Here is an 11,603-nt window from a genome sequence, read left to right on the forward strand (position 1 = left end):
CCCAACCGCCACATCGGCCGCGCGCGCGCGCACGCAGCCTCCCCACCCTAACGCTACATCGGTCGCGCGCACGCACGCACGTCCCCACACCCTCAACGCCACATCACAGGGCCGTGCAAGCCCCGCCCCTGTCAAGGGCCTCTTCCTGATTGGCTGTCGGGAGGACGGAGGCGGGGACACCACCCCCCCGTTCCCTCGTCCAATGAAACCCTACGATGGGAGAGGGAGCCATTGTTGGCTACTGATCGGCAAACCTTAGGCTCGAAGATCTTTGCTGATCAACGTCCACGTCCGTATATGACGTCACGCCGTTGGTCCCGCCCACGCCTCCGTCACCATCCCGCGTGACAGGGAATCCCGGGCGGCGGCGGGTTGACGGAGTTCGACAGATTCAAGTCATTATATCCTGCCCAATCCCCCATCCTGCAGCTGCTGCTGCTGCGCACACAACATGTGCAAGGAGGAGCTGCAGATGCCGGTTCACACTGAAGATAGACACAGAATGCTGGAGTAACTCAGCGGGACAGGCAGCAGCTCTGGAGAGAAGGAATGGGTGACGTTTCGGGTCGAGACCCTTCAGACTGAGAGGGGGACGAGAGATATAGACAGTGATGTAGAGAGATATAGAACAAATAAATGAAAGATATGCAAAAAGTAACGATGATCAAGGAAAGGTGGAGTCCACCATGGTGCATTGTTGGCTATGGGATAGGTGATAACGAGTATGTGGACAGAGGAACTCAACATAGAAACAGAAAATAGGCGCAGGAGTAGGCCATTGGGCCCTTCGAGCCAGGACTGGCATTCAATATAATTTTGGCTGATCATCCAAATTCAGTACCCTGTGCTGGCCTTTTCCCTGTATCCCTTGATTCCATTAGCCCTAAGAGCTAAATCTAACTCTGTGACACTAGTACGACTACTAGGGTGGGGGAGGGAATGCAAGGGTTATTTGGAAAACTCCATACCGTTCTTGAGTGGCCAAGAATGCTCACAGATTGGTAAGGATGTGGTAATTTCTTAGGGAGCCTTTGAGTATATCCGTGAACAGTTCTCAAAATCTCATGCTGTGACAGAGTAAAGGGCTTGTTTCCTGAGTTAGGTGTCAGGCTTGCAGACGATATGGCCCATCCTCATAGTCCGAGCACTCAACATTGGCACTGCAACAGAGGGGATCTACCTGCGTACTAGATCAGATGGCAGGCTCTTCAACCTCACCCGCCTCGGAGCAAAGACAAAAGTACATGCAGCTCTCATCAGAGACATGTTGTTTGCCGACGACGCTGCAGTTGTGTCCCACACCCAGCAGGAACTACAGTCACTGATAGACCGCTTTTATCGGGCATGCAAGGACTTTGGGCTGACCATCTGCCTGAAGACAAATGTCTTGGGGCAGGATACAGAGGCGAGGCCTGTCATCACCATCGACGACTACGAACTTGACTTGACGCCGTCCATCAGTCCATGTACCTCGGCTCCACCATCACCGACAACCTCTCCTTGGGCACAGAGATTGATAAGAGGATCGGGAAGGTACAACTCTCGCTCGTCTCACAACTCGAGTGTGGACCAACCCAAAGCTGACAGTGTAGACAAAGTTAGCAGTCTACAACGCCTGTGTCAACATCACGCTGCTGTACGGCAGTGAGACATGGACTACATATGCCAGGCAGGAGAGAAGACTCAACACCTTGAAGTTAGAGAAATCAATATACCAAAGATGGACACAAAATGCTGGAGTATCGCGGAGATGAACAATGCTCGCTTCCTTTTGGAAAGCTCCTTCCCCATCTTGAGTGGCTAAGAATGCACACAGATTGGTAAGGATGTGGTAATTTCTTAAGGAGCCTTTGAGTATATCCTTGGAACTGTTCTAAAAATCTCACGCTGCGACAGAGTAAAGGACTTGTTTCCAGAGTTAGGTGTCAGGCTTGCAGACGATATGGCCCATCCTCATAGTCAAAGCCCTCAACGTTGGCCAAGGAAAGGTTGTAGGCGTTGCTTCACATGTCCTGCCAATAGATGTGGAGGATTTTGCAGAGATGGTTTTGGTGATTTGAAGTGGCCACTATAGATAGCCCACGCCTCCAAAACATGTGAATGGGTGGAGATTGCTGCAGAAGATAAAGCACAGCTCTGCCAGATTTCAAATCTTGTTCTTCAAGAGGCTCTTTTTCTCAGTCAGTCAAAGATTGTGCTGGCAGTGATTATCTCTTTCACAAATAGACGCAGGGCTCGAAATTAACGGTTGCTCATGGCCACCTAAAGTCCCGCCGGGCAACCTAAAAGCTGTGTAATTTTGCCCGGCTTGGCAAGAAAAAAAAATCAAATGCCGATCGTGAATTCACGAGTACAGAGCACAACTCGTAAGTAAATTACCGTGTGTGTACCAAAATAAAATTCTGAGGCGCTCTCGCTTGGATCGCCAGCTCACGTACACACACGCTTTGTGCTACAATATTTTACAGATTTTGCGCACTGCACATTCTGTATTGTTATGTCGCAATACCATCTTCGCCTTGCGAGCATAAAAGACCCACCTTCCTGCTCGCATGTTATGTGAATGCTTACCGGGCCATGTGCTACTGTGGTGCAGTGCGGGCTGGGTAGATTCTGTGAATCACTGTTTTGATTCCCAGCGAGTCATTGTCTTGATTCTCAAGTGTGTTGATTCTGATGTGAGCACTGAACGTGTCATACAGTGCATCAAAAACAGAAAGAATGATCGAGAAAATGAACGATACAACGATTCATCGGCTTGGACATCTGTTCAGGAATGCCCGTGCCATGGCTAAACAAGGCCGTTCACCGACTGTGTCTGGCTGTGTCAGCTGGACAGCGTGAAGGGGCTCGATATCGGCACAGCCTACCAGAATGACCATGCAGCGCAGGTCTTCATCCATTTCATAGCGGAGGTACGTAAGTGTTCCTTGGATAGAAACAATATTCATCTCATTACATATATTACGGTAGCCTGGTATTATGAAAATGCAGAGAACAGGACTAGTTTTACATGTCTTTCAGACAATTTCAAGACCCGAAAATACACATTTCAAAGTCGGTGTGATCACAGTGTTGTCGCTAGAAACTAGACGCTTACGTAGTTGGTTGAGTATAAAATCAAGTGTGCTCTTTTTCATGAATATTCATGTTTAGTGAAAAGGAAGGGGAAAAATCCATCGTAAATTTCAGCGTGAAAATCAGTTAGTGACATAATTTATCTCTATATTCATCATCACGTGTCAATGTGAATGTTTACTATCACAATATATTCTGTTAGAAATTCAGAGTATGTGAATTCCACAGGAAAATAGCCAGGTCTACTCTTACTGTACCTGAGTGATTTAAAAAAGTAATGACTAGCCTGGTCATATTTTGTGCAATCAAAGATTCTTGGCAAAGGCAGGTGGGCAAAGTACTAATTATTGCCTTAGTGCTGGGTCACTATTTTATAGCATGAAGGCAATAAGAAAAAAAGAAATATATTTAAGAGCAGACGGACAATTGGGATAGCAGAATTTAAAAAGAGAACAAATGATAAAGAATTAACTGCATAGGCCTCATAGCATACCATAATTAAAGTCCACAATTCTTGGCAAAGACAAACTATTCTTACTGAAGTTATTTCTAATCCTTTATTACTGGGTTATATAAACTTGAATTACTATTATAATTTAAAAAAATACAATTGATTTTAATATATTAATAATCAATGAGTGCTTAGTTGCTCTTCAACTTTCTATTTTTATTTTAAATCAGGTCTGTTAATTTAATCACTAGAGCCAGGATTTTGCCATAAATGCCATGTACCTTTTCATGCCTTTTTAATGATTTCACCAGGATAATGCCTTTTTCACGATCGAGTGCCTAAATCAGCCTTTTTTTGCCGTTTTGCTAAAAGGTCGTGCTATGTTCTCTAGTTGTACCGTGATTACAATGACGTTTTCTATATTAACACGTTAATATTAATGTTATTATTAACGTGTTAACATAGTATAAATTAATAGAAAATTTCCACCACCGGGACGAAACCAGGGTAGCCATCGTCGGTCGTTCATTCATTCGTTAGTCTTCTCCAAAATCTATTTATTGCTTCCAATTTTGCAAATTTCCCACAAGCTACCACTTCCCTTGAGAAACGTGGCGAAACATTAGTGACTAACTTGCAGGTTTTCCACAAAGTAACTGACGATATTCGTGAAGTTCCTGGCGATGTAGGTAAAGACATACAAGGAAAATGTGAGAGAGTGATTTTAGCTGCCAAAGGTCTTGAAGAAATAGAAAACATAGCTAAAGTTCTCAAAAGTAATTGTAATGCACAAGATACTGACATGAATATAGAGTCCATAGCTTGTTTCGGGTATTCACCAGTGATCTCAGCTGTGGTAGAAAGAAGTGTTTTCACAACTGAAGCATATTCTGTCTGACAGACGACATAGTTTAACACCAGATAATTTGAAAAAAATGCCAGTAATTGTGTGCGACCAGGCAACTTTAGTCATTTAATGTAGTATACCTTTATATGATCATTTTTAACCATATTTTGGTGGTGGAAGTACATCCCTTTTTGATGCCTTTTTTTTGTCAATAGATGCCTTTTTCGTGCATTTTTCTAATTTTTATTATGCCTTTTTGCCTGCCTATTTCAGAGTTTTTTAGTGTCTAAACACTCTGGCTCTATTAATCACTGAATTAGGTCATTTTGTATTCAATTTCATGAACAGGTGGAAAGACGCAGCATGGTCCAGCGTGTGAAGAAGTTCATCAAAGCTGCCACTCTGTATGCCCTGAAGGATAGACTGGAGATGGATGACGAGGAAATGTCCCAGAAACTGGTGGGGTTTGGCGCTGATGGAGCAAGTGTGATGCAGGGGAGGAAAGGTGGTGTCGCAACTTTGATGAAGGGTCTGAATCCTAAAGTATAGGCAGTGCATTGTTCTGCCCATCGGCTAGAGTTGGCCTTCAAGGACACCATGAAGGGAGTCAACCTGTGTAACACAGTCAACTCTGTTTCTGAACATACTTGTTCTACCGGAACAGTTCAAAAACCGTAAGTGCCCTCAAAGAGTCTGCGAAAGCAGTTGGAATCGCTCCTGCAGAAATCCAACAAGGGTGGGAGGAACAAGATTGATTCCTCACTTTGAACGGGCCATACTGAATTTCTTCAGAGGCTACCAAGTGATTGTGACTCATCTCTATCAGGTATTAATTTGTTTTTTCTGAAACTTGAATCAATTACAATTATGAAATGAAATAACTACGCCATGATTTTCGAACTTTCATGGAAGATTCCAGATTAAAATGAATGAGGATGAGGCATATCATTCCTCCAAAATAAATAGTTATAACCAAATAGTTGAGCACATCAAATACATGTGCGTTACTGTTTTCTTGGCTCATTAATACCACCTTTCAATCTCTCATTATTGTTGCAGCTTCAAGTACAGGTGGGCACTTCCAGTGAAACCAGGGCCAAGGCGAAGGGATACATCAAGTTCTTGGAGTGCAGGGATGTGCTGATGTATATCCTTTTCCTGTACGATGTTGTCATCATACTTTCCAAGGTGGGCAATATCAAGCATTACGGAATGACAATCAGAGTGTTTTTTATTTTGAAAATATGGATATCAAGAATAGTGCTAGTGCTGTTGGGGAGGATTTAAACTAATGTGGCAGGGGGATGGGAGCATGAGCAGAGAGACAGAGGGGTGTAAAATGAGGATAGAAGCAATAGGTAGCAAGGTGAAAAGTAAAAGTGGCAGGCAGACAAATCCAGGGCAAAAATCAAAAAGGGCCACTTTTCAACATAATTGTTGTGTCTCAATGCAAGGAGCATTCGTAATAAGGTGGATGAGTTGAATGCAGATAGTTATTAATGAATATGATATAGTTGGGATCACGGAGACATGGCTCCAGGGTGACCAAGGCTGGGAGCTGAACATCCAGGGATATTCAATATTTAGGAGGGACCGACAGAAAGGAAAAGAAGGTGGGGTAGCATTGTTGGTCAGAGAGGAGATTAACGCAATAGAAAGGAAGGACGTTAGCTTGGAGGATGTGGAATCGATATGCGTAGAGCTGCGAAACACTAAGGGGCAGAAAACACTAGTGGGAGTTGTGTACAGGCCACCTAACACTAGTAGTGAAGTTGGGGATGGCATCAAACAGGAAATTAGAAATGTGTGCAACAAAGGTAAAACAGTTATAATGGGTGACTTCAATCTACATATAGATTGGGTGAATCAAATTGGCTGGGGTATTGAGGAAGAGGATTTCTTGGAATGTATGCGGGATAGTTTTCTAAACCAACATGTAGAGGAACCAACGAGAGAGCAGGCTATTCTAGACTGGGTATTGAGTAATGCAGAAGGGTTAGCTGGCAGTCTTGTTGTGCGTGGCCCCTTGGGCAAGAGTGACCATAATATGGTTGAGTTCTTCATTAGGATGGAGAGTGACATAGTTAATTCAGAAACAAGAGTTCTGAACTTAAAGAAAGGTAACTTTGAGGGTATGAGACGCGAATTGGCCAAGATAGATTGGCAATTGATTCTTAAAGGGTTGACGGTGGATATGCAATGGAAGGCATTTAAAGACCGCATGGATGAACTACAACAATTGTTCATCCCAGTTTGGCAAAAGAATAAATCAGGGAAGGTAGTGTATCCGTGGATAACAAAGGAAATCAAGGATAGTATCAAAACAAAAGATGAATCGTACAAATTAGCCAGAAAAAGCAGCCTACCAGAGGATTGGGAGAAATTCAGAGTCCAGCAGAGGAGGACAAAGGGCTTAATTAGGAAAGGGAAAATAGATTATGAAAAAAAACTGGCAGGGAACATAAAAACTGACTGCAAAAGCTTTTATAGATATGTGAAGAGAAAAAGATTAATTAAAACAAATGTAGGTCCCTTGCAGTCAGAAACAGGTGAATTGATCATGGGGAACAAGGACATGGCAGACCAATTGAATAACTACTTTGGTTCTGTCTTCACGAACGAAGACATAAATAATCTGCCGGAAATTGCAGGGGACCGGGGGTCAAATGAGATGGAGGAACTGAGTGAAATCCAGGTTAGTCAGGAAGTGGTGTTAGGCAAATTGAATGGAATAAAGGCCGATAAATCCCCAGGGCCAGATAGGCTGCACCCAGAGTGCTTAAGGAAGTAGCCCCAGAAATAGTGAATGCATTAATGATAATTTTTCAAAACTCTTTAGATTCGGGAGTAGTTCCTGAGGATTGGAGGGTAGCTAGTGTAGCCCCACTTTTTAAAAAGGGAGGGGGAGAGAAAACAGGGAATTACAGACCAGTCTAACATTGGTAGTGGGGAAAATGCTAGAGTCAGTTATTAAAGATGGAATAGCAGCACATTTGGAAAGTGGTGAAATCATTGGACAAAGTCAGCATGGATTTATGAGAGGTAAATCATGTCTGACGAATCTTATAGAATTTTTCGAAGATGTAACTGGTAGAGTGGATAAGGGAGAACCAGTGGATGGGTTATATCTGGACTTTCTGAAGGCTTTCGACAAGGTCCCACATAAGGGATTAGTATGCAAACCTAAAGCACATGGTGTTGGGGGTTCAGTATTGATGTGGATAGAGAACTGGCTGGCAGACAGGAAGCAAAGAGTAGGAGTAAACGGGTCATTTTCAGAATGGCAGGCAGTGACTAGTGGGGTACTGCAAGGCTCATTGGTGGGACCCCAGCTATTTACAATATTACAATATATATTAATGATTTGGACGAGGGAATTGAATGCAACATCTCCAAGTTTGCGAATGACACGAAGCTGGGGGGCAGTGTTAGCTGTGAGGAGGATGCTAGGAGGCTGCAAGGTGACTTGGATAGGTTGGGTGAGTGGGCAAATGCAGAAGTTTAGGGGTAACACGAGAGCAGCCGAGAGCTGCCGAGGAGCACCCGAGTGATAACGTCATAATGAGTGGGCTATCATTTCAAGAACATTCTTCAAATCCATCACCAACGGCCATTCTCGTTTTGTTTGAGAACAACGAAGTGCTGAATTCCACATCGCTAAAGATAAGAGTCCGATTGTAATTCATTGTTTTTGTTTAATTTAGAAAGCATTGAATTTTTTATTCTTTAAAGATTTCATTGTAATAATTCTCAAAGTTTACATTAAATTTGAAAGACATTTTATTTCAACTTTTTAGACAGCTTTTTTGAAAATCCTTTGTGTATTTAAAGGGTTTATTTTAAAATATTTAAATTTTGAACCAATAATTCCTTTAGTTTTAAAAGTTTGCGGTTTATTTGCCCCACAGATTTTGACAGCTGTTTTTTTCTCCTCTCCCTCCCCCCCCCCCCCCCCCCCCTCTGTTTTGTGTGTGTGTGGGGGGGGTTTGTGGGGGGCGGGGGTGTGTGTGTGTGTGTGTGTGATGCCCCCCCCCCCCCCCCCCGCATTGAGGGGACGGGACCCAATGGGTCCCCCTTGGTCTAGTATACATTAAAGTTTATGAGGAGGGAGAAAGCTGCCTTTGGGGAAGAGTATCTCTGTCAACCTGACAAACTAAAATGCATTGAGGAACAACAAATTAACTACCAATACTAAAAGTTCTATACTTTATTAAAATTTCATTTATTGTATAATTCAAGAAGAATCCCCATCAAATATACTTATGGGATATTTTGATTCCGTGTTTTCCCTCCCCATTTGCAGTCTGAGCCTATTGGCACTAAATAGGAAAATGCGATTCTGTTTACTTTTGGAATATTTTTCAGACCGCACTTCCCGCACTAGATCTTCCAAGACATTCTCGGTTGAGAACCATGCATGATAGACATCTCAACCATGTCATTCTCAGAATTCGAATGGATCCACTTAGAAATTCGATTGGACCCACAAAGTTCTGACCTTTCATTTGGGATTAGTGTTGGTTTATTCTTGTCATGTGCACCGAGATATAGTGAAGAACTTTCACCTGACATTTCAACAAGTAATATTCCTACATTGCCACCGTGAACCCAAGTTCATATTCCAAGATCAACGTATAACGGTGCAATCTCTCTGAGACATACTGATTGACTTTTCCTGCAAATTTGATCCCTTGTTCTTCACAAGTTCACAGGTTATAAGAGTAGAATTAGATTATTTGGCCCATCGAGTCTACTCTGCCATTCAATCATGGCTGATATCTGCCTCCTAATCACATTTCCTGCCTTCTCCCCAAAACACCCTTGTCACCCGTTCTAATCAAAGTATTTGTCTCTCTCTGCCTTAAAAATATACACTGCCCTCTGTGGCAATGAGTTCCACAGATTAACTATCCTCTGACTAAAGAAGTTCCTCCTCACCTCCTTTCTAAAAGGGCGCCCCTGAAGTTATAACCAGTGAAAGCATCCTTCTGCATCCACTCTATCTCTGCCTTTCATTATTCTGTAAGTTTCAATGAGGTCCCCCCTCAACCTAAACTCCAGCGAGTAGAGAGTAGCGATGTTACGAAACTTACCATCAGTGGCGCTGCAGTTCTGCCACTGGCCATGTGCGCGACTTTGGCACTTTTGAGGGGGGGGGGGGGGGGGTGGCAGGATTAAAATCCAGTTTTCTACTGCCTGTCGGAGGCGGATTTCCTCAGGCTGCTAGCTGCTGAAGAAAGATCGATTAGACTTTCGTTCCCTTTTTTTTTAAATCGCGAGACAATTTAATAATTAGATTAAAATAAAATGCGATTTCTAACGCCCTCAACACCTACAATGTGAAGGATCGCAAGAACGGGACAAAACAAAGAGTATGTCGTTTATTTTACATATAATTTTGCTTCTTGGGATGACTTTAATCTAATTTTACGTTGCGAAAATGTGATTTGGGCCCCATACGAACCAGCAGTGTTTTTCCTGCCGATATGGAGTTCAAATTCACCGCAAATGCAACGTTCCAATCAATCGCGTTCCAGATGATTTGAATACTCTTTTTTTTTTTTTTGTAGACAATCATGTCATAAAAGCATTTAAATCGTCTATATTTTGTGTTATTGCCTATTCATAGTCAATATTTTTATACTAAATATCAGTTTTAGTCCCATGTATTGTGCAAAAAAAATAATTTTGATTATATTGAGTGGATGTTTCTAGATTAATTTATGGGAATTAAACATTAAATTCCTTCCATCTGGCATATAAATTCACGACAGTGAGATTTTAAAATCATGTTATTTTGTGAATTCTTGTGTGAATGGGATTAATTTGTTATTTGAATACTTAGGCTATTAAAAAAAAAACATTGTTTTCTTAAGAAATTGAATCTACAGGACATTCTTAATGGGAAGGTAGTGGGCAGAAAGGCAAGTCATGCGTGGTTTAAAGAGCAAAAACGTAGTTTACAATGCCAAAATTGAAAAGTTGAGGAAAAACAAGTTGTACAGAGTTGCTTATTGGTTACAATCTGAGGAGTATGATGATGCTACTGATTATGATATGCCAATGTACCAGCTAGCAACTGATCTTCATAAGGACTTGGTCTATTGCTAGAAATTGTAATTTATTTACCTATCTGTTACGGACTTACAGCGTATAATACAATAATATTAAAGTTCTGATCTTGAGAATATCACGTTTTTGAATTTTCAAGGCAGTCTGGGTGTTTATTATTATTTCCGTCACAACGGTCAATTTAATAATTAGCTACAATTAGGTAACTAACTAATTATTTGCTTTAATTTCAGGTCATCCAAGTAAAATGTTTCATATTTGTTTCAGAATGCTTCAATCTATAATAACTGAAAATTTCATTCAGTTCTCTTAATTTTATAAAAGTTATGGGCTTTTGACTGTCCTCAATCACAGTTTTTGTGTTAAGTCAATGGAAAAGCAATAAAGTGCTTGGCGAACATTGGCCGTGCAGATATCGAAATTTAAAATATTGGGAATTATCGTGTTTGCTCACTGCATTTCATCAACAGTAAGGCATTATTTGTGTTTTTTCTTCTCCTTTGGTATCTAAAAAGTCTCAGAAGTGATAAATCTGGCTGTAAATTTTGCTTCAGAGGCGTTTTATTTTTGTATGTAAAACCCCACTTGAGAACCATGGGCGATTTAAAAATTTTACAGCCAGATTTATCACTTCTGAAACTTTTTAGATGCCAAAGGAATCAAGAAAAAACACAAATAATGCTTTACTGTTATGCAGTGAGCAAACGGCCAATGTTCGCCAAGCACTGTGTTGTCCCTTCAGCTCTCGCTTCTTTCTACCGTCATTTCTCCTCACTTTTGGAATTCTGAAGTAGGCTAAATGTCTCTCATGCTTATCCCGATTTCCATAATTATTTACAGCGCAAAAATTGACCATTTCGGCGGATTTTAACGGGCCCGCTACGCTGGAAGCAATGGTCAGCGCTTACCTGCAGTTCATCACATGTACTCCAATTGGTGTAGCGTAGCAACAGTACGGGTCATGGGTCGTGACCCGACTGCCGTGCAACCAAGATGCTAATTTCCGAGTATGAAAATTGCCATAATTTTTTTTTTGAAGTTATATGAAAGTGAATTAGGTGTCAAATTAAACTTCTTTTTATGCCTTATCTGGTGGGATAAATTGCAGACTTGATTTTTTAAATCTCAAAATTATGTAACATTGCTACTGTAAGT

At 41.7% G+C, this 11,603-nt stretch overlaps 1 long non-coding RNA gene across 1 annotated transcript; it reads left to right on the top strand.

The window, feature by feature from the left end:
* The first annotated feature begins 2,551 nt into the window (after positions 1 to 2,551).
* Positions 2,552 to 5,809, top strand: LOC129697052 (uncharacterized). Its single transcript, XR_008723441.1, has 3 exons — positions 2,552 to 2,915; positions 4,725 to 5,202; positions 5,436 to 5,809. It is a non-coding gene; the product is annotated as an uncharacterized LOC129697052 (long non-coding RNA).
* The last annotated feature ends 5,794 nt before the right edge of the window (positions 5,810 to 11,603 follow it).

This window comes from Leucoraja erinacea, chromosome 5, assembly GCF_028641065.1.
Source record: "Leucoraja erinacea ecotype New England chromosome 5, Leri_hhj_1, whole genome shotgun sequence".
In the NCBI taxonomy this organism is placed as follows: domain Eukaryota; kingdom Metazoa; phylum Chordata; class Chondrichthyes; order Rajiformes; family Rajidae; genus Leucoraja; species Leucoraja erinaceus.